Genomic DNA, 20,859 nt, shown 5'->3' with positions numbered 1-20,859 from the left:
TGAAAGGCAATGCACGGACATGGTGGTCCACTCAATTATTAAGGAAACAAGCCCCGACAAAATGGTTGAAATTTAAGAAACTCTTTATGTCTTCATGGCTCACACAAGAATACGAACGAGACATGATTACTGACTGGAACCATGTTCGGATGGTCAAGATAGAATCTTTGGATTCTTACTATGAAAGATTCTGGGAAATTTTTCTACCTGTTTCATCGTTTAAGAAGATCAGTTTTAAGGAGCAGATTGAACGATTTTGTTGTGGACTTCCCAAAGAAATTCGAGACTACTGTCTCGAAAGGAAGTCCAAGTCTATACAACACTTGATGGGACATGCGAAGCGGGGATTTGCTATACATTCGGGTAACTTGACTTACCCATCAGAAGAACCTTCAACAAGTCATAGCAAAAACAATCGACAAAGAGATAGACCACCTTCATTCACAGAAGACCAAAGAGATGAATATTTCAAAGCAGGAAAGTGTTTTGAATGTGGAGAACAAGGACATATCGCTACACGGTGCCCCAAAAGGGCACAAGAATCAAGATGACTGGCAGATTGAAAGGACAACAGGACGAGGCGATACTCGTTCAAGAACAGATTTTTGAACTAGCATTATTTTGCTTTATGAATTTATGAAACAAGACATTTTGGAAGATGATTTTGAATTTTGAATAAAACTAATGTTTTATGAAAGAATCTGTTAATTCTGAAAAAAAGAGCGGAATTAAGAATGAGATGGAGCAGTGACAGCTCCCGAATGAACCTGATAGTGAATCATAAATCACGACCGATTCAATGGAATGAATAACTCGACCACTCTTGTCAATATGAACTTAGTGATGGATTGGCTGTGCGATCTCTCTCTGCAACGTTTTGCCTACGATCTCTCTCCCTCTTGCTAGCACTCCACTCTCCACCTCTCCCCACCCCTTGCTGCTGCACTATTTGGTTGCATGTGTTGCACCCCAAGGCCCGTGCAGTGGGTGGTTGTTGCACGCCGCACGGAGGAATATTTGTCGCAGTAGATTTGAGATCTAGTGGCTGCCGGATCGTGAGAGGAGGTTTGCTCGCAGCAGCTGAAAACGGCTCGTAGGGCGGTAGACTTTGGCTTTCACCCGAAACTTTACTTTAGACTTTAGGACACAAAGAAACTTTGCAAATAAAAACCTGTAACGGAAATTGGCACATCAAACACACACGGCTTGGAAGCTAGAACGCTCCGAGCAGACGCCGACACCTTGTAGGCCCCAAAGACTGGCGCCCCTTTCGGTATTTCTTTATTGTATTCAGAGAGGGAATAAGACCTGTGATCTCCTACGAGCTGTCCCGCATAATTCGGGCTGAAACTGTCCTGTTCTGGCCTGGTTTTGGCAGCATAACTATACTAGGACGCTTCACAGACAGTATCCCCACGCAAGAAGTGATTTTACCGACGCATACGGGCACTTTGCAAAACCTGGTGAGAATCTGCAGCACGCTGAATTCTCTGTTTCTGCCCTGAAAATGCGCCCCGTTTAGGGCTGAAACCCTAAACCTGCAAAAATACACAGCAGGCTGTATTTCCCTGTTTTGGGCTCTGTTTCGCGAGCCGGTCGCATCCGTAGCAAGTCCTCGAGCTCCCGCACATGTAGGGCTACTTGCCCTTTGAATTGGATGAGATTTCTCGTGTGAAGTCTCTCCGGATTCACATGTACCTGTAGGGGATAAGCAACTAGCTAATCCAGTACATGTGCAAGAGGCTCTTGCCTCGGCAATCGTGCATGAACCCACACAACTGTACATACATATGAAAACCCCTCGAGCGGGGCATCACGTTTCTGTATTCAAAAGGGGGGAGAGGTGCACGAGAGCAGAATCATCGCGCTACATAGTACAAGGGAGAAGGCAAGCTTTCCATTAAAGCTTCAACACATGCACCAACTACTCACACACACACTGTAAGTCACAATGAGAGAGAGAGAGAGAGAGAGAGAGGCAACCCCAAATGACTTTTTGCTCCAATTCTTGGCTGAGGTGGCAGTGGGAAGTCTTCTGTAGCTTCTGGTGTTGCCAGTGTCCACTATGCCTCTTTTGAGTTAATTTCCTAGTACCCACCGACTTATAAGTGTAGCGAGGGGGCATAAATGACTTTGAACTGAGGCTAACTAGACACCCTTTTACTATTCGGATTCCACTACCGGTCAGCCCGACCAACTCGTGGCGACAAGGCCTTCCTGTGTACGGATGAAACTCCCGGTCGTCAGCTGTTTCACACTGGCCATACAATGTCCAGCCATTTGCAACTTCAAAAAGAGGGTCCCAAAAATTAAATAAAAATCATTGGAAAGAAACCAACAACTAAGGTTAGCAGTTGCCACTTCCTCGTGACATACCCCCCTCTTGAAATCGCAAACGTCCTCGATTGCATGCCATAAATACATGCCATTGATGATCTTGTGTTGTTAGCATGCTTTTATCATCGCATGTACCTGCAAGAAAGGTCATAACACATAGATACAAATGACTTGAGACCTTTATACTTTTGTCATTTTCATCTATGATAGAAGTGAGCACTTCTATTGCACTGAATCCGTATGTACATTTGATGTGCTAGCTCCATCATTACACCTCCTTTGAACACGTTGGGTAGAGGCATACATAGGCTGTAACCCAAAGGCCTCAAGGTAAAGCTGCAATATATTTGGTGACTCAGACAGTTCATGCTCTTCCATCCACTTTGCATCCATAGGTGGATAGTTCTTGAACTTCACCAAATAGTGTCTTGCAACCTGTCCCTTAACTTTTCTTTCTTTATGTGCCAAAATCTGCTCAGGTACCAAGATCTCATCGAGTTCATCGACTTTTGCCCGATCTTCCTGTGGCATATCTTCTGGCACATCACCGACAAAGAGTCTTAGAAGACTCACGTGAAATGCATTATGAATCTTCCAAGTGTCATGCAATTTCAACCTATAAGCAACATCATTAATCTTATCAAGCACTTGAAAAGGCCCATAGTAACGCATGCTAAGCTTCGGAAACAACCTTTCCTTGCCCTTTCAAACCGCAAAAGTACCCAATCACCAGCTGAAAACAACAGTTCTCGTCGGTGACGATCAGCAACCCTTTTCTGCTTTGCCCAAGTCTTCTCCAAGGCAAGCTTAATCTTCTTATACATTTCATCCATGTTCTCAACATATCGATCTGCCTCAAAGATCATGTCCTTTGTATGCAAAATGGAAGGAACCTTTTTTCCACCTTCAACAATCTCAAAAGGTGCCTTACCTATGGACGAATGCACTGTATTGTTGTACGCATACTCAAGCATAGGCAAATATTGTTCCCACTTGCCCTTATTATCTGACACATAACACTTCAGCAGATCCAAGACAGTAGAATTAGCCTCTTTTGATTGTCCATCAGTTTGTGGATGAAACGAAGACGAGAACTTGAGCATAGTGCCCATGTTCTCAAACAATCCTCTCCAAAACAAACTCGTCATGCGAGGATCACGATCACTGACAATCGATTGTGGCATACCATGGTACTTAAACACATTGTACATGAACAACCGTGCCAGCTAGTAAGATTTTATCTTCTTCCTGACAGGAATAAAATGGGCTTGCTTGCTAAACCTGCAAATATACCATCATTCCTTGTCGGCGTTCTTGGAAGATCAAAGATAATGTCACCAATTGATGACGTGGCATGTCCAACTTATGGACCTTTGCCGAGGGGCCTAGGTGCCATTAATAAGAAGCGAAGAGCATGCTGACGTAGCAAAACTGTACGGAATTTCCACGATTTCTTCAATTTTCGCTGGCTGCTTTTGACAGCACTAGCTTTTGGGAGACATTGCTTTTGAAGTTTAATGCTTTTGAGGCTTTGCTTTTAGCAACCCTTGTAAAACCTTTATAAGTGACCCAAGGGGGGCTCACTTCTCATAGCATCTAGACGCAGAGTCTGAGCGCGAGCAACCGCGAGCTCAGATGTACTTTGCACACAGATTAATACAAAAATAAATACCGAAAGGAACGCCAGTCTTTGGGGCCAACACCTCTTAGCACGGAACTACGCTGGGCCATGTCATCTCTTTTTTGTTCTGTCGGTTAAATTGAAGTGAATCTCTGCTTTGTCATGGTAGAATCTTGACTTGGGGTGTCCAAGTTTGTTACAGATAAAATCCATAGCAATGCTTTCCCATGGCTTATCCGGAATCGGCAATGGCTGTAATAACCCTAGTGCCTTTTGCCTGTCAAACTTGACCTTTTGGCAAATCATGCATGCTCGCACAAAGGCATCCACATCTCTCCTCAAAGTAGGCCAATAGAAGAATGTCTCTACCTCTTTAATTGTCGCATCAATTCCATGATGCCTTGCATGCGGTGGGAGATGACTTTCTACCATGACATTATGTCGCAATGGCCTAGTGACAGAAAGTCTGCCATGCATCATCATGAAACCGACCGTCTCTGAGGAGGTAGTGCTCATGGCATTGCCCATCTTGCAACTGTTCAAAGATCCTTGCAAAATCTTCATCAGTAGCATACTGTTCCTTCATGTCATCGAGCTCATGATGATGAGGAATTGACACAGCTGAAATTTGTGGCTTCCTTGATAATGCATCAGCCACAACATTCTTCTTGCCTTCCACATGCATAATCTGGAAGTGGAGCATAGAAAGAATGTTTGCCCATCGCATATGCTTTTCGGATAGCTTTGACTGTGTCAATGTAAGGTGCAGCAGAAGTGAATGTTGAACTTTGCTCAAGATGAGTGCTCTGAACTGTGCTCAAGAGTTCCTTTTACTTACGGAAGGGACAGCCTTCCGTTCCTTTAGTGAGAGAGTGCAATGGACACAAACAAAGTGAATAGACACTGAATGAAGGTGCTGAGACTAAGAGATAGAGAGAGAAGAATACAACACCAACGAGTTCTTAAAACCCTCCTCCGAAGGCCCCACTCCCTATGGCAATAGTCTACTATTGATTGCACAAATCTCTACAATGCTTGGACTTGCCGACGATGTCGACGACGATGAGGACGACAACGAGACGGACTGAAATCTGAAAATGCTAAGAGCTGAAATCTGCAAATCTTTATCTGTTGAATTCTAACTCTATGTCGATGACGATGTCGATGGCGACGATGCGACGACGACGCGCTGAAAACGCAGATGCTGAAATTTGCATTTTCCGGGCTGAATCTGCAAACTTTGCGGGATCTAACCGTGCTGCGAGGATCTGCTGCGGGAAGGTGAGATCGGCGAGGTTTGGGACTTGCTCTACTGTGTCTATATGCTGAAAACTGAAAACGCTGATGCTTCTAACTGTTCCGTCGCGAAGAATCTGCAAAACGCTAGGATGGTATGCTGATCCAAAAACGCTAGGGCTGAAAATGGTTCCTGCTGCAAAACGCTGTGAATCTACTGGTGCAAACCACTAACGCTAGTGCTGATCTGTCCTCTGCTGTTGCCGGCTGATCTGCAATGCAAAAACGCGAGGCTACTGGTCTTGTCCAAAAACGCTAGCTTTGCAAATGGCTGAAAACGCTAGGTCTTGGGGGTTCTACTGAGAAGTTGCCTGTTGAGCGAGTGCTCCTGCTGCCTCTACTGCCAGAAAGTGCTAACTCTGGTTTGCTTATATATTATCTTAGCAAAATTGCCCTACCTAGTTCCCAGCAAAAGTCAATAAATAAGTGAAAAATGTCAAAAATAGGGAAAATAGGTTTAATGCACTGGAAAATTCCCTTGATGGATTCTGATGGGAATGCTGATGATCATGCTGTGTACAACCGGAGGATATGCATCTAGTCACTTATCTAATCTAAGTGACTGGTCATGCACGGTCTGCGAACAGACTCACAAAAGTGCCAAATCACTTCCTATTCTAGACTGACTTGACTGACTGAACCCTGGTCCTGCTATAGCTTGTCCACGGACACATAGGGTTGGATGTCTCTGTCACAAGACGGGCACCACATGCCAATAGAAAAGAGCAAACTGAACAGACTTTTAACACTTCAATAACAACTGAACTGAAACAGAGAGATGACACGCGACACGGAGTGGCGGAATTCCACCCCAGAGAGTATTGGCCCAAACCTTGGCGCCCATTTCGGTATTTCTTTATATTGCATCAACACAGTACAAGCCGGTACTCCAGACTCTGCACCTTCTCCAAGAAGCATGCCAAAGAATGAGCCCTAACCTCATATTTAAAGGCCCTTGGCCTAAAAAGCAATTCACATGAAAAGCCTTCAAAACTCAAAAGCATTTGGTCCAAAAGCAATGCTCAAAAGCTGCCAGCGTAAAATCTAGAAATCCGTACAACTGCCACGTCAGCAGTCAGCGCAAAACACAGAAATCCGTCCAACCTGCCACGTCATCATGTCAGCGCAAGTTTTAGAAATCTGTCACTTCATCAGTTATTGTGTGTGTGCGGGTCCTGCTTTATTTTAATCCTTTGTCACTTGGGGCCCCATCGGAGCGGGTCCCCATAAGTTGGTAGGACTTCTTCTTCTGTTACTTGTTCTTCTTAGGGTTTAGGCCCCTCGTCGAGCATCTGCAAGTTGGCTCCATTCTTTAGGCTTTGACACGTCAACAGTTTGTTACATCTCCCCTTCTTGAAAGAGAGCAATCGTCCGCGATTACAGCATATCTGCAAAACAACTCAAGTTAGCTCAAAAATTTCCGAGGGACATTCCGAGGGACAATCAGTTTGCTCTTTTTGTCAAGGAATCCTTTCTGCTCTTTTGATCAAGGAGTTAGCTTCTCCTCTCGGTTGTTTTGATCAAGAAGTTAGCTTCTCCTTTCTGCTCTTTTGATCAAGGAGTTATCTTCTCCTTTCGTCCAGATCGGAACTCTTGATATTCCGACGTAGTAAAATTAGCCATCACACCCAGACCGTATTGATCTTCCTCGGGTGTCTTGATGCACTAAAAAAAACTTACATACCCAAGCAATCTCATCCAATTAGGAATATTCAGTAATTGGCACATCACAATGCAACACAAATGCTTACATATGCATGTTACAAGACACAACAAACAGCGTCGTTGAGCACTCCCCCGAGACAAACGGTCTGCGGTATGAAGCTACTCAACGACTACCTCGTCACTCCCCCCGCAAACCGCAATCTGCGTCGCTTGGAGGTTCAAGCATACAACCAAACGCTTCCCAGGCATCGGCCTGCGTCGTTCGGAGGTTTTCTAGCAAACAACCAAACGCTCCCCAGGCATCAACCTGCGTCGTTCGGAGGTTTTCTAGCATACAACGAAACGCTCCCCAGGCATCGGCCTGCGTCGTTCCGAGGTTCAAACAATACCAAAACAATATTTCTCACTTCTCCACCCGAGAGTAAAATCACCAATCATTGAAACCGGTATTAAAACCAGAGTCAAACAATTCAAATCGGCACTAGGACAAGTTCAAAACAGATACCATCCATTTCAAACGAATTCCAAACAGGATCACCAAACAAGTTCTCAAACAGATTTCAAACTTAAAAAGCAATCTCGACATCAATCGAGCTCGAAAAGTCGACTGACTTTCCATCCTAAAACCTGCACCAAAAATTAGGGTTAGGTTTCTTCCATAAGGTCGTAGCCGAGCACAGCATGGTCCATCAGCTCTTGGACAAACAATGTTTCTTTGGCAACGATGGTAGTCCCAAGATAGCAATCACACTGGATCTTATGCTCGTGAAGAGACATCTACTGGGAGATATCGAGAAATTTCAAGTTATAATCTGCTAGGGTTTCCATGGCAAGCATTTCAGGATACCCCACCTGCACTCCGAAGGAAGATGTCAGAAACCATATAACTTCGGGCAAATTTTTTTTTTCCTTGAAAGCTTGCCAAGTACTTGGAGTATGTTGCTTGGTAGCTGTAGACATCAACATCTCCATGGCACTGCTTCTGAGAAAAATAGTGACTTGAAACAAATCTAGATCCTTCTCTTGCAAGTGATCTTAATTGGCTTATGCCATGTAAGACATGAGCGGTGAAGACGGGAGCGCGCCCGATGCGCGATGAAGTAAGGGTGGAAGTGGCTAATAAGTCCGGGTTGGAGGGCGAAGATCCCTCAAATAATGCTCTTTTGTAGGACCGGTATGCTTTCAGAAAAGCACACGCTTGATGCTCTGATACCACTGTCACAAGACGGGCACCACGTGCCAATAGAAAAGAGCAGACTGAATAGACTTTTAACACTTCAATAACAACTTAACTGAAAGAGAGGGACGACACGCGACACAAAGTGGTGGAATTCCACCCCAGAGAGTATTGGCCCCAAACCTTGGAGCCCCTTTCAGTATTTCTTTATATTGCATCAACATAGTACAAGCCGGTACTCCAGACTTTGCACCTTCTCCAAGAAGCATGCCAAAGAATAAGCCCTAACCTCATATTTAAAGGCCCTTGGCCTAAAAAGCAGTTCACATGAAAAGCCTTCAAAACTCAAAAGCATCTGGTCCAAAAGCAATGCTCAAAAGCTGCCAGCGTAAAATCCGGAATTCCGTACAACTGCCACGTCAGCAGCCAGCGCAAACCGCGAAAATCCGTACAACCTGCCACGTCATCATGTCAGCGCAAATTTTTGAAATTTGCCACGTCATCAGTTTTTGTGTGTGTGTGGGTCCTACTTTATTTTAATCCTTTATGTCACTTGGGGCCCCATCGGACGGGGTCCCCATAAGTTGGTAGGACTTCTTCTTCTGTTACTTGTTCTTCTTAGGGTTTAGGCCCCTCGGCCAGCCTCTACAAGTTGGCTCCATTCTTTAGGCTTTGACACGTCAGCAGTTTGTTACATGTCACGTGACAGTCAAGAAGTATCGCAAGGTCTAATGGTCTGTCTTGACAACAAAATCAGCACCTAACAGGTAGTGCTTCCAGCTAGAGAGCGCATGAATGACGGCCAAAAGCTCTTTCTCATAGATTTGCAAAGTCTTCTCTGGCCCTTGCAAGATTCTGCTCTCATAAGCTACTACCCGACCATCTTGCACTAGCACTGCTCCGATGCTATTGCCACATGCGTCACACTGGACCACAAATGACTTCCTAAGATCTGGTAAAACAATCACGAGATCTGAAGTCAACTTTTTCTTTAAGAGACTGAAAGCTGAAATCTCTTTTTGGGTCCATCTGAGAGTGACCGTTTTCTTTTGCAAAGCGTGAAGAGGGGAAGCTATCTCTGCAAAGTTCCTACTAAACCTTCTATAGTATGAGCACAATCCCAAGAACTTCGGAAATCGTGAACAGTTGGTAAGTCTGGCCATGTCTTAATAGCTTCAACCTTTGCAGGATCCATTCGGACACCATCCTTTGACACTATGTGGCCAAGAAAGTGGATCTCTTCCAAGAAGAATTCACTTTTCTTAGGATTGACAAGTAACCTGTGACTGCACAGCTCTTCAAACACAATGGTCAAGTGACGCATGTGCTCCTCTTCACTCTTTGAATAGACTATCATGTCATCAAAGAATGTGCCAACAAACTTTTGATGCGAGCGGAAAATCCGACCCATCATCCTATTGGACGTAGCAGGAGCATTTGTAAGACCAAATGGCATCACTAGAAACTCATAGACACCAAATGTCGTTCTAAACACACTCTTATGCACATCCTTTGGCCTTATACGAATCTCATGGTACCCACTCTAAAGGTCTATCCTGCTGAAAATTGTAGCACCCTCTACATGGTCAAGAATATCATCAATGCTTTGGATAGGAAACCTGTTCTTGATGGTATTCTTATTCAACGCACGGTAGTCAATATACATGCGCCAAGAGCCATCCTTCTTCTGCACTAGGAGCACTAGGGAGCAAAAACGTGAAGAACTAGACTGAATCATCCCCTTCTCTAAAAGCTCCTCAACCTGGCTCATAATCTCTTTCTGCTGAGCCGCACTAACCCTGTAGGGTAGGTCTCTTTGGTGGGCTACACCTTGGCACCAAATCTATCGTATGGTCCTCAGGCCTCTCCGGCGGCAGTTGTGACGGTAATAAATCAGAAAAACAGTCATTAAACTCTCGTTGACCTTTCTTTCATAGTAATAGGGAATGGGCGGAACGGACCCTAGACATTCCGAAACGGCGTTCCGGATTGGTCCGACTCTTGAAATGGAGTCGGTAACGGAACGCCGTTCTGGAATGGGGTGTAAGCGGAGCAGGGGGGAACGAGGCGGAACGGCACCCAGAATGGCGGAACGGGAATCCGGAACTGTCAACCAAAAAAGTCTACGTTTTTTTAATTAGCCATTTGGGGGCATGCTTGGGGCTGTTTGGGGGTAGATTTGGGGCTATTTGGAAAGCTGATTTGGGTCTGTTTGGAGGCTCGTCTCACCTCCTCCTCAAGCTCTCAACATCTCTACTGAGCTACTCTCCTTGCTAAAGCTTTAAGCTTGGGTATGGAGCTCTAGCTTCCACCTGTTCTTTTTTGGCAGAAAGCACAACACCCTGAAAGAACAAATGTGGCTTCAACCTCTCTTTCTCAAGCTCCATCCCTCCCTCTCGTGTCTCAAGCTCCATCCCACCCCCCCCCTCTTCCCCCCCCCCCCCCCCCCCCTCTCTCTCTCTCTCTCTCTCTCTCTCTCTCTCTCTCTCTCTCTCTCTCTCTCTCTCTCTCTCTCTCTCTCTCTCTCTCTCTCTCTCTCTCTCTCTCTCACGCGTCAAACTTCATCCTTGTCTCAAGCTCTAGGCTATTGGATACCAGGCTCTACCATGGAGAAATGAAAGAGAACAGAGCCCGACATCACCGGGAAATCGAGGAGAGAGTGGCTCAGCTCAAAAGACATTCAAGAATATTCTTTAAGGAGCTCTTTACACACCCTCCCCCACCTACCCACCCACCCACCTCCCCCCCCCCACCCCCACCCCCACCCCCACCCCGCCAAAGTATATTGTATTACAACCCCACTATGGGGCAGAATGGAGATAGATAGACTGCATATCATGCTCATACACCCGATGCATATGGTGTTGCATTTTGAGCCCCTAACCATATAGCTCCATCCTGACCTACATCACACTCTACCAGCTATTGTATACTATATTCATATTTTTTACCCTTTTTTGGGATACCAGGGGAGATATCACAGTTGTACATTGATTTGTCTCATAGGCCACCGCTCTCTCTACTGAGTCTCTTATTTGTTCACAGTTTAGCGTTTGTTATTTTAATGTTTTGTATTTTCTATTCTGAACATTTGGATCATATGATGATGATGTAACTGAACATTTCATTTCATGGGCCAAGTTCAGCCTTTAGAAGCTGGTAATGAAATAAATCTAAATCAATCTCTCTCTCTCTCTCTCTCTCTCTCTCTCTCTCTCAGAAGAACCATTTCCTAGATATAGACCCATTTCCCGGAATTAATCTTAGTTTGTCGTAAATGACAATAGCCATTGAGAGAGAGAGAGAGAGAGAGAGAGAGAGAGACCTGGAAAGTTTTCAAATAACGGTGCATCATGAACGTCCAAAAGTACGAAAATGGCAATCAGCGATGGGTAGCTTAACAATGTGTCTGCCTGGCTCCACAGAGTAAGGTTGATCACGTAGAAGGCAGTAAACGCTGGCAAGGACTTGCCAAATTAGACTATCCTTCGGGCAGGGTGTTTTTACTTCGTTAGCGTAGAAGGCAAAATCCCAAAGCTGCCCTCTCTCTCACCCTCGTGTCAAGATTTCGAAATCGGAAAGTAAAAAAGTCTTCGTTATTTTTAACATCGAATCAGCGATCGCTCTATACCAATCATCGTTGCGTCAATGACTGTCACAGTTGTCTGTCAATTGTAGTCGTCTAGTACTATGTTCGTTTTCAGCAGATGCGAAGCGAGGACCCAAGAATTCGCGGAGCAAACTCTGCATACCCACACTGCACGTGCATCATGCTTGGATAAAAAGATACTTTAGCATTGCATGAAAGACAGATGCAATCACCTACGCATGCATCTTGAAGACATGTGGCTCTATGTAAGATGTTGACATGGACTGTTTTCAGCAGGCGAGATGGCGTGCTTTGCACTGTCTTGGTCGATATGTATTCCAAATGTGGTGCACTTGAGAAAGCACAAAAAGTTCTTAAGGTGCTTCCTGTCCAGAATGTCGAGTCTTGGAATGCACTAATTGTGGGATGTGCGCAACAAGAGCAGGGCCACAAAGCTCTAGGGTGTTTTAAGTGGGTGCAAAGCAAGTGTAAGTTCCCAAATTTAGTCACCTATACTTCCGTCTTGAAGGTCTTGAAGGCATGTGGCTCTACGAAAGTGCTCGACAAGCTTCCTGTCCGTAGTGTGGACTCTTTGAACATACTAATTGCAAGATTTTCCCCACACGGCTGGGCTAAAAAGCTCTATTTTGTTTTCGGTGGATACGAAGCGAGGGCTCTCTCGAGATGCATGCATCTTGAAGGCATGTGGTTTTATGCAAGATGCTGACATGGGCATAAAAATCCACAATTATATTGTTATTCAAAGGCTGTTGAAAAAAGATATTGTGCTTGGCATTATCTTTGGCGATACGTATGCAAAGCAAGCGCCTCTCTCCATATGCAATTACCCACGAATGTATCTTGAAGGCGTGTTGCTCTACACAAGATGCTGATATGGGCACAATTATATTGTTAGTCAAAGGTTGTTGAAAACATATGTCGTGCTTGGCCATGCCTTGGGCGATATGTATGCCAAATATGGAGTGCTTGAGAAAGCACAAAAAGTGTTTGAGGTGCTTCCTACCCGGAATGTCATCTCTTGGAATGCACAGATTGCGGGATGTGCACAACAAGAGCAATACCAAAAGGATCTACAACATTTCCTTCGGATGCAAAGCAAGTGTATCTCTCCAAATTCAGTCACCTATACTTTCGTCATGAAGGCTATGCTTATATCTTGAAGGCATGTGGCTCTACACAAGTGCTCGAGGAGCTTCCTATCCAGAGTGTGGACTCTTGGAATGCATTGATTGCAATATTTGCCCCATTCAATATGGCTAGAAAGCTCTAGCCCGTTTTCAAAAGATGCAAAGCGAGGGCCTCTCTCTAGATGCAATCACGTACGTATACAGGTATGAGATGGGAGATGGTTTGACACTCCTCGGATTGACAAGTAGATTTTGTCGGAGGTACTAGCTATAAAAAAGATGTCGTTTTTGGCATTGTCTTTGTCGATATGTATGCAAAGCAAGGGCCTCTCTCCATATGAAATCACCCACACATGTATCTTGACGGGATGTGGCTCTACGCAAGATGTTGATATAGGCACAATTATATTGTTAGTTAGAGGTTGTTGAAAATAAATGTTGTGCTTGGCATTGCCTTGGTCGATATGTATGCCAAATGAGGGGTTAAAGGCAACGGGTTTTGCTTTTCAGCCCAGATTGTGTAAGGTCTCTACCTGCCCTAGAAAAGGGTTACCTATGTAAAATTTTAAGCCTAAATATCAGTTTGGCAAAAGATGCTATTTTTAGCAGGCTTCATTCATCAGATGTCATTTTTGTGTTGTGATCCTTGTAGAACTTTTAATTCTGGTTAAATTCAATTTTTGTGAAAATTTTTCAAAAATAGAAAGTTTTTGACCCCGGTATGGTTTAGAGTCGACCGGCTCGTCAAACTGTGCACCGACCCAGGTTTCCTTAAAAATAGGATCCGGACCCCAGAGGTTGCTATTTATGGCAGGTAGTCGTATCTGTTACCTGCAGGTCTGTCTCGAGTTAGCAAGTTTCATAATTGAATTTGGGTTAGTATAAGTTTAGTTAGCCTAAGGTTAGTAAATTCCTAAGGTATGTGTATGGCATGGATGTGCATGGGCATGTGTCTCTATCATGTATGGCCATGGATCATGTGTATAGCTAGTCTTGTGACATGTGTTAGGTTAAGCATGGAAAGTGTAGCATGGGAATTAAGCATGGCCTAGATAAGGTAGAGCATGGGCCAAAGAGTGAGGTGTGGGCAATGGAGCATGGGCCTAGGACACCACATCCCCTCATTATAGCAAGAAGCTAGTGCTACCTCTTCTTGTAGGAATCAATTTGTGTGTGTGTGTGTGTGTGTGTGTGTGTGTGTGTGTGTGTGTGTGTGTGTGTGTGTGAGAGAGAGAGAGAGAGAGAGAGAGAGAGAGTGAAGGAGCATAGGAAAGTGGGATGGGCAAGTGAGGACACCTCACTAGGGAATCCCACACTTGGCATGGCACTTGGAGGTGTGTGTGTGTGTGTGTGTGTGTGTGTGTGTGTGTGTGTGTGTGTGTGTGTGTGTGTGTGTGTGTGTGTGTGTGTGTGTGTAAACCTTCTAAATCCATTTATAGAAAGATAAATCGACCCTCCTTGAGGGGATTGCCTATATAAGTGTAGCTCACCCCTCTCTAGACACACACAACCCTCAAGTCTCACAAGTAAGTGCTGCTGACGGAGCTTCCATTGGAGGAGCTCACTTACATCAATTAGCATATACAAGGAGTCTTAATCAAGGTGATTAATTCAACTTATGTTACTCTAATTGCTCCATATCCTCTTCTCTCTGGAGGACCTATGTTGAGCCTACCCTATTTTATTAATTCTGCTAGTTGGTTACATCATAATTTATAGTCTCTTACCTATTGATCATTTCCTTCCTTGTCGGATTAAGGAGCACTAAAGCTACCCTAATCTCTCAAGGAGATCTAATTCCCTTAATTATGCATAATTAATATTTAATAGTTTCCTACCCACTTATGTGATTTTAGTACATGATTAAGAAGGAATTAATCTTCCCTCTTATGTTCTAGCTAATACATGATTAAAGGGTGAAATCAATCTCCATTTGTGCATTAAATTTCTACATGATTATGTTCCCTTGTGCATTAAAGATTATGTATGATTAGAGTTCTATTTGCAGTAATCTAATTACACATATTTATGCATGGTAAAGTAGATTTTGATCCTCCCTTTTCTTATATTGCATATGGTGGATGTAGTTAAGGTAATATTATGGTAAAGATTATGCATGTGTGTTTATGGTAAGCTTGTTTTCTTCATTCATGGTCAAGTGACTAATTAGGGAAGAATTGCCTCCTTTCTATGTATCATTAGATACCTAATTAGGAAAAGAAATTTTTTACTCTAAATCACTTGTGCATAACAGCATGTCGATTAATCTTAGCTAGTTTCCCCCTTGTCAATGTTACTTTACACAAGTCTATGTGTGATTATCCATAACTCAAATCAACTTCTAATTGAGGAAAGCTATGGTTTAAAAGCAATTCATTGCACTCTCCTAGATGTAGAGTATTGTTATGAGTAAGATTAGATACTCTTTTTCCTAATCCTTGTGGATGCCTAATCATTGTTAATATGGTTACTTGATACCATATTTTAGCCGTTCTTTCTTCGGAGTTTTTCTAACCCAAGGTAGTGAGATATGGCCCCCAAGAGGACATGTTTCGGTGGTGATAACGACCGCAATGCAGGAACTAGCAACATGGTGAACAATGGTAAAGCACCAATGAGAGAGGAAAATCCGTCCATCTCACGAGGCATCAAAGAGGAAATTCATGAGGTACGATGGATTTTATTTTGTATTTCACATAAGCATTTCATTACTATAACTTTAGGAATGTTTAAACTCCCCAACATATGTTGGAAATCCAATTGAGACAACGGTATTAGTATTTTAAAGGTTTTATTTAAATTTAAGTTTGAAATAAATAGGAAAGAAATGCTTTATGGAAAGACTGTTTTGAGGTAGGAAAGAATGGTTGTTAGGAAAAACTATCTCAAACAAGTTTCATTCATTAGTCCAATGTCGACTTAGTCTAAACCCCCTACTGATCACAGGGTGGTAGCGCGCGAAGTTATTGCAGGAGCTAAATCCACGACTTGCTTTCTATGTGGTGGATATGTCCATGGCTTGCTTTTGATGCCATGGATACATGATTTTAACCGGAGTTACTCCATGAAGTTGGGTGGATCATGGACTGGTTGTATGGGCGGCCAATTGACAACGGGTGGAGTTAACACTCGCTGGAGGTCCTCACGACTCCAGGATATTGGAATTTGTAATGAAGTATTGTTTGTTGAGTACTTTTTCCTAGGAAAGATATGTTTTGGTGCCGATTTGACAATGTTTGAAGGGATGTCTTAACGAACTTGTGTCGAGGAAATAAAAACAAGGAACCCTAAGTGTTTGAACAACAATGTGTTAGTAATTAGGCCACACAAAGACTATGTGTGAGTGCGGGGTGGAAAGTGGGGGCTTGGCTCAGTTTGTTAAGCCTACGAGACAGGTGGTCCCGATCAGTCGGGAACTCTCTGCCCTGTGCAATAGAGTACAAAATTAGATATCTCATTACGCCAGAGCGGAAGGAACTCGGTGTACGTGCCTCTGAAAGTTATGAGGAAAAAGGCATCGAGGTTACTTCTCCTCCTGGAAGATGAGAATAGGTCCGATAATACGTAATTACGCTTCCTTTGTGGGGCGGAGCTAGACTCCTCTCACTGGTGGCTCAGACTCAACTCACAAAGTGATGAGAGACCATCCACTGGTTTTCTTTTTAGCCATTTATTTTTGTTGCTTCCACATAGGATCTAGCGATCTTCAGGTGTCCTCCAGTTCCGTCAAGGTGAGACGGGGAGGGGACCTCACAGTTGGTATTAGAGCTTAGGGTCCAGAGCCTAGGTTAGTTTGGAAAAATTCGTACTCTTTGAAAATTTTAAAAACAAGAATTGAATAGCTAATCCAAGGCTTATGAGACGATATTTCAGGAAGATCCTGTGGTTGAACATCACAAATTCCAAGTCTTCGAACTTATTTATGAGAGTGCCTGTCGTTCTCCAAACTATCTTTTTCGATGGAGTGTGATGGAGCTACTGATGAAGGCTCACACTCCTCATTCGACTCGGATAGATAAAGGCTGCGAGCTCGAATGGAGCAATGAAGGTGGGACTTATTACATCAATGCTTGGAAGTTGGGATGTCTTACCACGGACTTAAGGAAACTACGCTGGGCAGAGGAATTGAGAGTAGTTCAATTTACTACTTCTTGGGTACAAACTCGAGTATCACTGTTCCCACTTATCCAGGAGGCACGGGGAAACCCTTGAACGAATGGGTATGGGAGAAAGTGGTGGAGATAATTCCATATCAAAGGATCAGAACGTTTTCTATTCCTCATAATACCCCTAAGAATATGGATCTTGTAATTTACTTCCCGATTTCAAATGAGTATAGGAACTATTATACCAATCACCCATCGTTTGTATCACCATATTCCAAGTGAGCGAGCTATGCGGATTCTTTAGATGTCGCGGAAATTTGTCAGAATGTACAATGAGATACCCTTAGCCTTTTTTGTAAGACTATCCTTGTAAATATTCACTTTATGAATAAAGAGTCAAGTCTTTTGAATTGAGTATCTTAATCTTGTGTCTATTCTGAGTTTAAATCTTAGTTGTGTGATAAGTCTTTGAAATTATCAGTCTACCGATCTTATGAAATCATGTAGGTACCTGCTTCTGCTCTTTATACCGTGGTTCAGGAGAAAAATCTTCTTCTCAAGCAAGCACAACCCCCCAACTTCAAAGGTGAAGGGGTTGTGGAACAAGATGCAAAAGTGTGGATCGAAGCCATGGAGGATTATTTTGAAGCTGTAGGAACTCATCCGTAGAATCAGACTATGCTTGCCATGTTTTGACTTACCTGAGACGCCAAAATATGGTGGAAACAACATTACCAGGACTCCGACATTGTTAGATCTTCTCAGTCATGGAAAGAAATTAAGACTGCAGTGACCGAACGCTACTTACCGCCAGCTCATAGGGCCATCAAAATGAACGAGTTTTTCTCACTCAAACAGCTATTTTTTGTTGTAGAGGAGTATTACTTCAAGTTCGTGACTCTGAAGAGATATGCGCAAAAGATGACCTTGGAACAACAAGTGGCCAGTTCTTCCAAGGCCTCATTGAACCATTGAAGAGTAGATTGGAAGCTCTTAGACCAACAACATTGCAGATGCTTTGTTAAGAGCTAAGCCGTTAGCTGTGGAAATCGTGAAAGCTGCTCAGGGCAAGAAAGCTTTGGGCTGTTTTTACCAGATGCAAGTTGCTCATGGCAGGATATATTCAACCTGGCTGTGGCAAGAAATCTCTGGGCTGTTTTTACTAGATGCAAAGGGAAGGCCTCTCTCTAATTTCCTGGCATGGGCCGAAATAGTAGGAGCAACAAGTTTTCCCAAAGGACGCATGCATGAGAATCAAGGAATTTGCCAATGTAATATTTGTTGCCAGATCATTTTGTAATATGAATTTCTAAAGTGCTTCTCTAGTTGAGTGGTTATACAGCTCTGAAGCTGAGTCTGAAGCTCATTAAGGAACCCTAGCTGATCCAAGCTATTATCAGGGTCAAGAAGGAGTGGAAACCACTCTTTGCCACTTCCATCGGCTGACAAGGAACTGCAAGGGAAGTATGCATCATTTTAGCCGCAACACAAGATGCTGTATGGGCACTCAAATTCAGCCTGATATTGTTAGTCAGGGGCTATCGATGAAAAAAGATGTCGTGCTTGGCAATGCCTTGGTTGATATGTATGCCAAATGTGGTGCACATATCACAAGGTGGTCCTGACAGAAATGTCGCCTCTTGAACTGCACTAATCGCGGGATGTGTGTAACAAGACCAGGGCCACAAAGTTTAGGCTGTTTTTAGTGGATGCAAAGCATCAAAATGCATTAGTCGTGGGATACGCACAACAAGAACAAGCCCAGAAAGCTCTACGCTATTTTTAGCTTCCTATCCGATATGCTTGAGAAAGCACAAATGAGCTCCCTCTCTAGAACCATCTTGAAGGCTTTTGGGTCGGCAGCATATGCAATCACAATCACCTACGTAGGCATCTTAAAGGCATGCGGCTCCATGCAAGATGTTGATATGGGGTTAAAAATTCACTCTCATATTGTTAGTCAAGAGTTGTTGCAAGAATTGTTGTGCTTGGCATTGCCTTGTTCGATACGTATGCTAAATGTGGTGCACTTTAGAAAGCACAAAACGAGCCTGAGGAGTCGTCTCTTGGAGTGCATTGATTGTGGGATACACACAACAGGAGCAGGGCCAAAAAGCTCTTGGCTGTTTTCAACGGATGCAAAGTGGGGGTCTCTCTCCAGATGCAATCACATACGCATCTTGAAGGCATGCGGCTCTACACAAGATGTTGATATGGGCTTAAAAATTCACTCTGATATTGTTAGTCAAGGATTTTTGCAAGAAATTGTCGTGCTTGGCAATGCCTTGGTCGATACATATGCCAAATGTGGTGCGGGATGTTGTAATTTCGAACGCTATGCTTGCATGATATGCCCGACAAGGGCCGTGCTGGGAGCTCTGGGTTGTTTTCTCCAAGTGCTTGAGGAGTTTACTATTCGGAATGACATTAACTGATTGTGGGATACGCGTAACAGGAGTAGGCCAGAAAGCTCTCGGCTATTTTTAGTGGATGCAAGAGGGGTCCTCTCTCTAGATGAAACCACACACGCGTGCATCTTGAAGGCATGTGGTTGTATGCAAGATGCCGATATGGGCTTGAAAATTCCCTTTAATAGGGGCTGTTGCAAAAAAATTGTTGTGCTTGGCAATGCCTTGGTCGATATGTAGCCAAATGTGGTGCGGGATGTTGTCTCTTGGAACGCTATGATTGTACGATATGTCCGACAAGGGCCGCGCCAGGAGCTCTAAGCTTTTTCAGGAGGTTCTTGAGGAGCTTACAATTTAAAACAGTGTTAATTGATTGCAGGATACACACAACAGGAGCAGGGGCAAAAAGCTCTTGATTGTTTCAACGGATGCAAAGTGAGGGCCTCTATGCAAATGCAATCACCTGTGCATGCATTTTGAAGGCATGTGGCTCTACACAAGATGTTGATATGGGCTTAAAAATTTGCTTTGATATTGTAAGTCATGGACTATTGTTGCAAAAAAATCTCGTGCTTGGCAAGGCCTTGGTTGATAAGTATGCTAAATGTGGTGCACTTCAAAAAGCACAAAACATGCCTGAGGAGCTTCCTGTCTCGATGGCAGGCAGGGTCTCTCCAAATGCAATCACCTATGCCTACGCACGCATCTAGAAGGCATGCGGGTCAGCCGATTGAAGACATGGTCTCTCTCCAGATGCTGTCAACTACGCCTATGCATGCATCTACAAGGCATGTGGGTCAGCAGATGCAATCACCGATGCAGCCATAGATGCAATCACTTACGCATGCATCTTGAAGGCATGCAGGTAGCAGATGCAATCACCTACGTAGGATGCTGATAAATTCACTCTAATATTGTTAGTCAAGGGTTCTGCAAGAAATTGTCGTGCTTGGCAATGCCTTGGTTGATTCGTATGCTAAATGTGGTGCATTTCATAAAGCACAAAACGTGCCTAAGGAGCTTCATGTCCCGAATGTCGTCTCTTAGAGTGCATTGATTGCAAGATAGGCACAACAAGATAGGCATACGCGTGCACTTGAAGGCATGTGGTTGTACGCAAGATGCCAATATGGGCTTGAAAATTCTCTTTAATAGGGGCTGTTGCAAAAAAAATTCATGCTTGGCAATGCCTTGGTCAATATGTATGCCAAATGTGGTGCGGGATGTTGTCTTTTGGAACGCTATGATTGCAGGATATGCCTGACAAGGGTCACGCCCGGAGCTCTATGCTTTTCTGCAAGTTCTTGAGGAGCTTACTAGTCGAAACAACGTTAACTCATTCAGGGTTATGCGCAACATGTGCAGGGCCAGAAAGATCTCGACTGTTTTCAGCGGATGCAAAGTGGGGGGCCTCTCTCCAGATGCAATCACATATGCATGCATCTTGAAGGCATGTGGCTGTACGCAAGATACCGATATGGGCTTGAAAAATTCACTTGAATAGGGGCTATT

The 20,859-nt window shown here is 43.8% G+C and overlaps 1 protein-coding gene across 14 annotated transcripts in view; it reads right to left on the bottom strand.

Moving 5' to 3' along the window:
• Positions 1–11,661, bottom strand: part of LOC147428419 (golgin candidate 6-like) — an 86,453-nt gene extending 74,792 nt beyond the window's left edge. For 5 of the 14 annotated variants that reach the window (XM_086497527.1, XM_086497531.1, XM_086497528.1 and 2 more), the window contains exon 1: positions 11,422–11,659. The gene's annotated coding sequence lies outside the window, so the exon portion shown is untranslated. Of the gene's footprint in view, positions 1–11,421 lie in introns of all 14 variants that reach the window. The other 9 variants (XM_086497521.1, XM_086497520.1, XM_086497522.1 and 6 more) reach the window with 4 other exon arrangements.
• Between the last annotated feature and the right edge of the window lie 9,198 nt (positions 11,662–20,859).

Source organism: Adiantum capillus-veneris, chromosome 23, assembly GCF_014529385.1.
Source record: "Adiantum capillus-veneris isolate H3 chromosome 23, ASM1452938v2, whole genome shotgun sequence".
In the NCBI taxonomy this organism is placed as follows: domain Eukaryota; kingdom Viridiplantae; phylum Streptophyta; class Polypodiopsida; order Polypodiales; family Pteridaceae; genus Adiantum; species Adiantum capillus-veneris.
The sequence above is the reverse complement of the archived record's forward strand: the minus strand, read 5'-3'. Positions and strand labels throughout refer to the sequence as shown.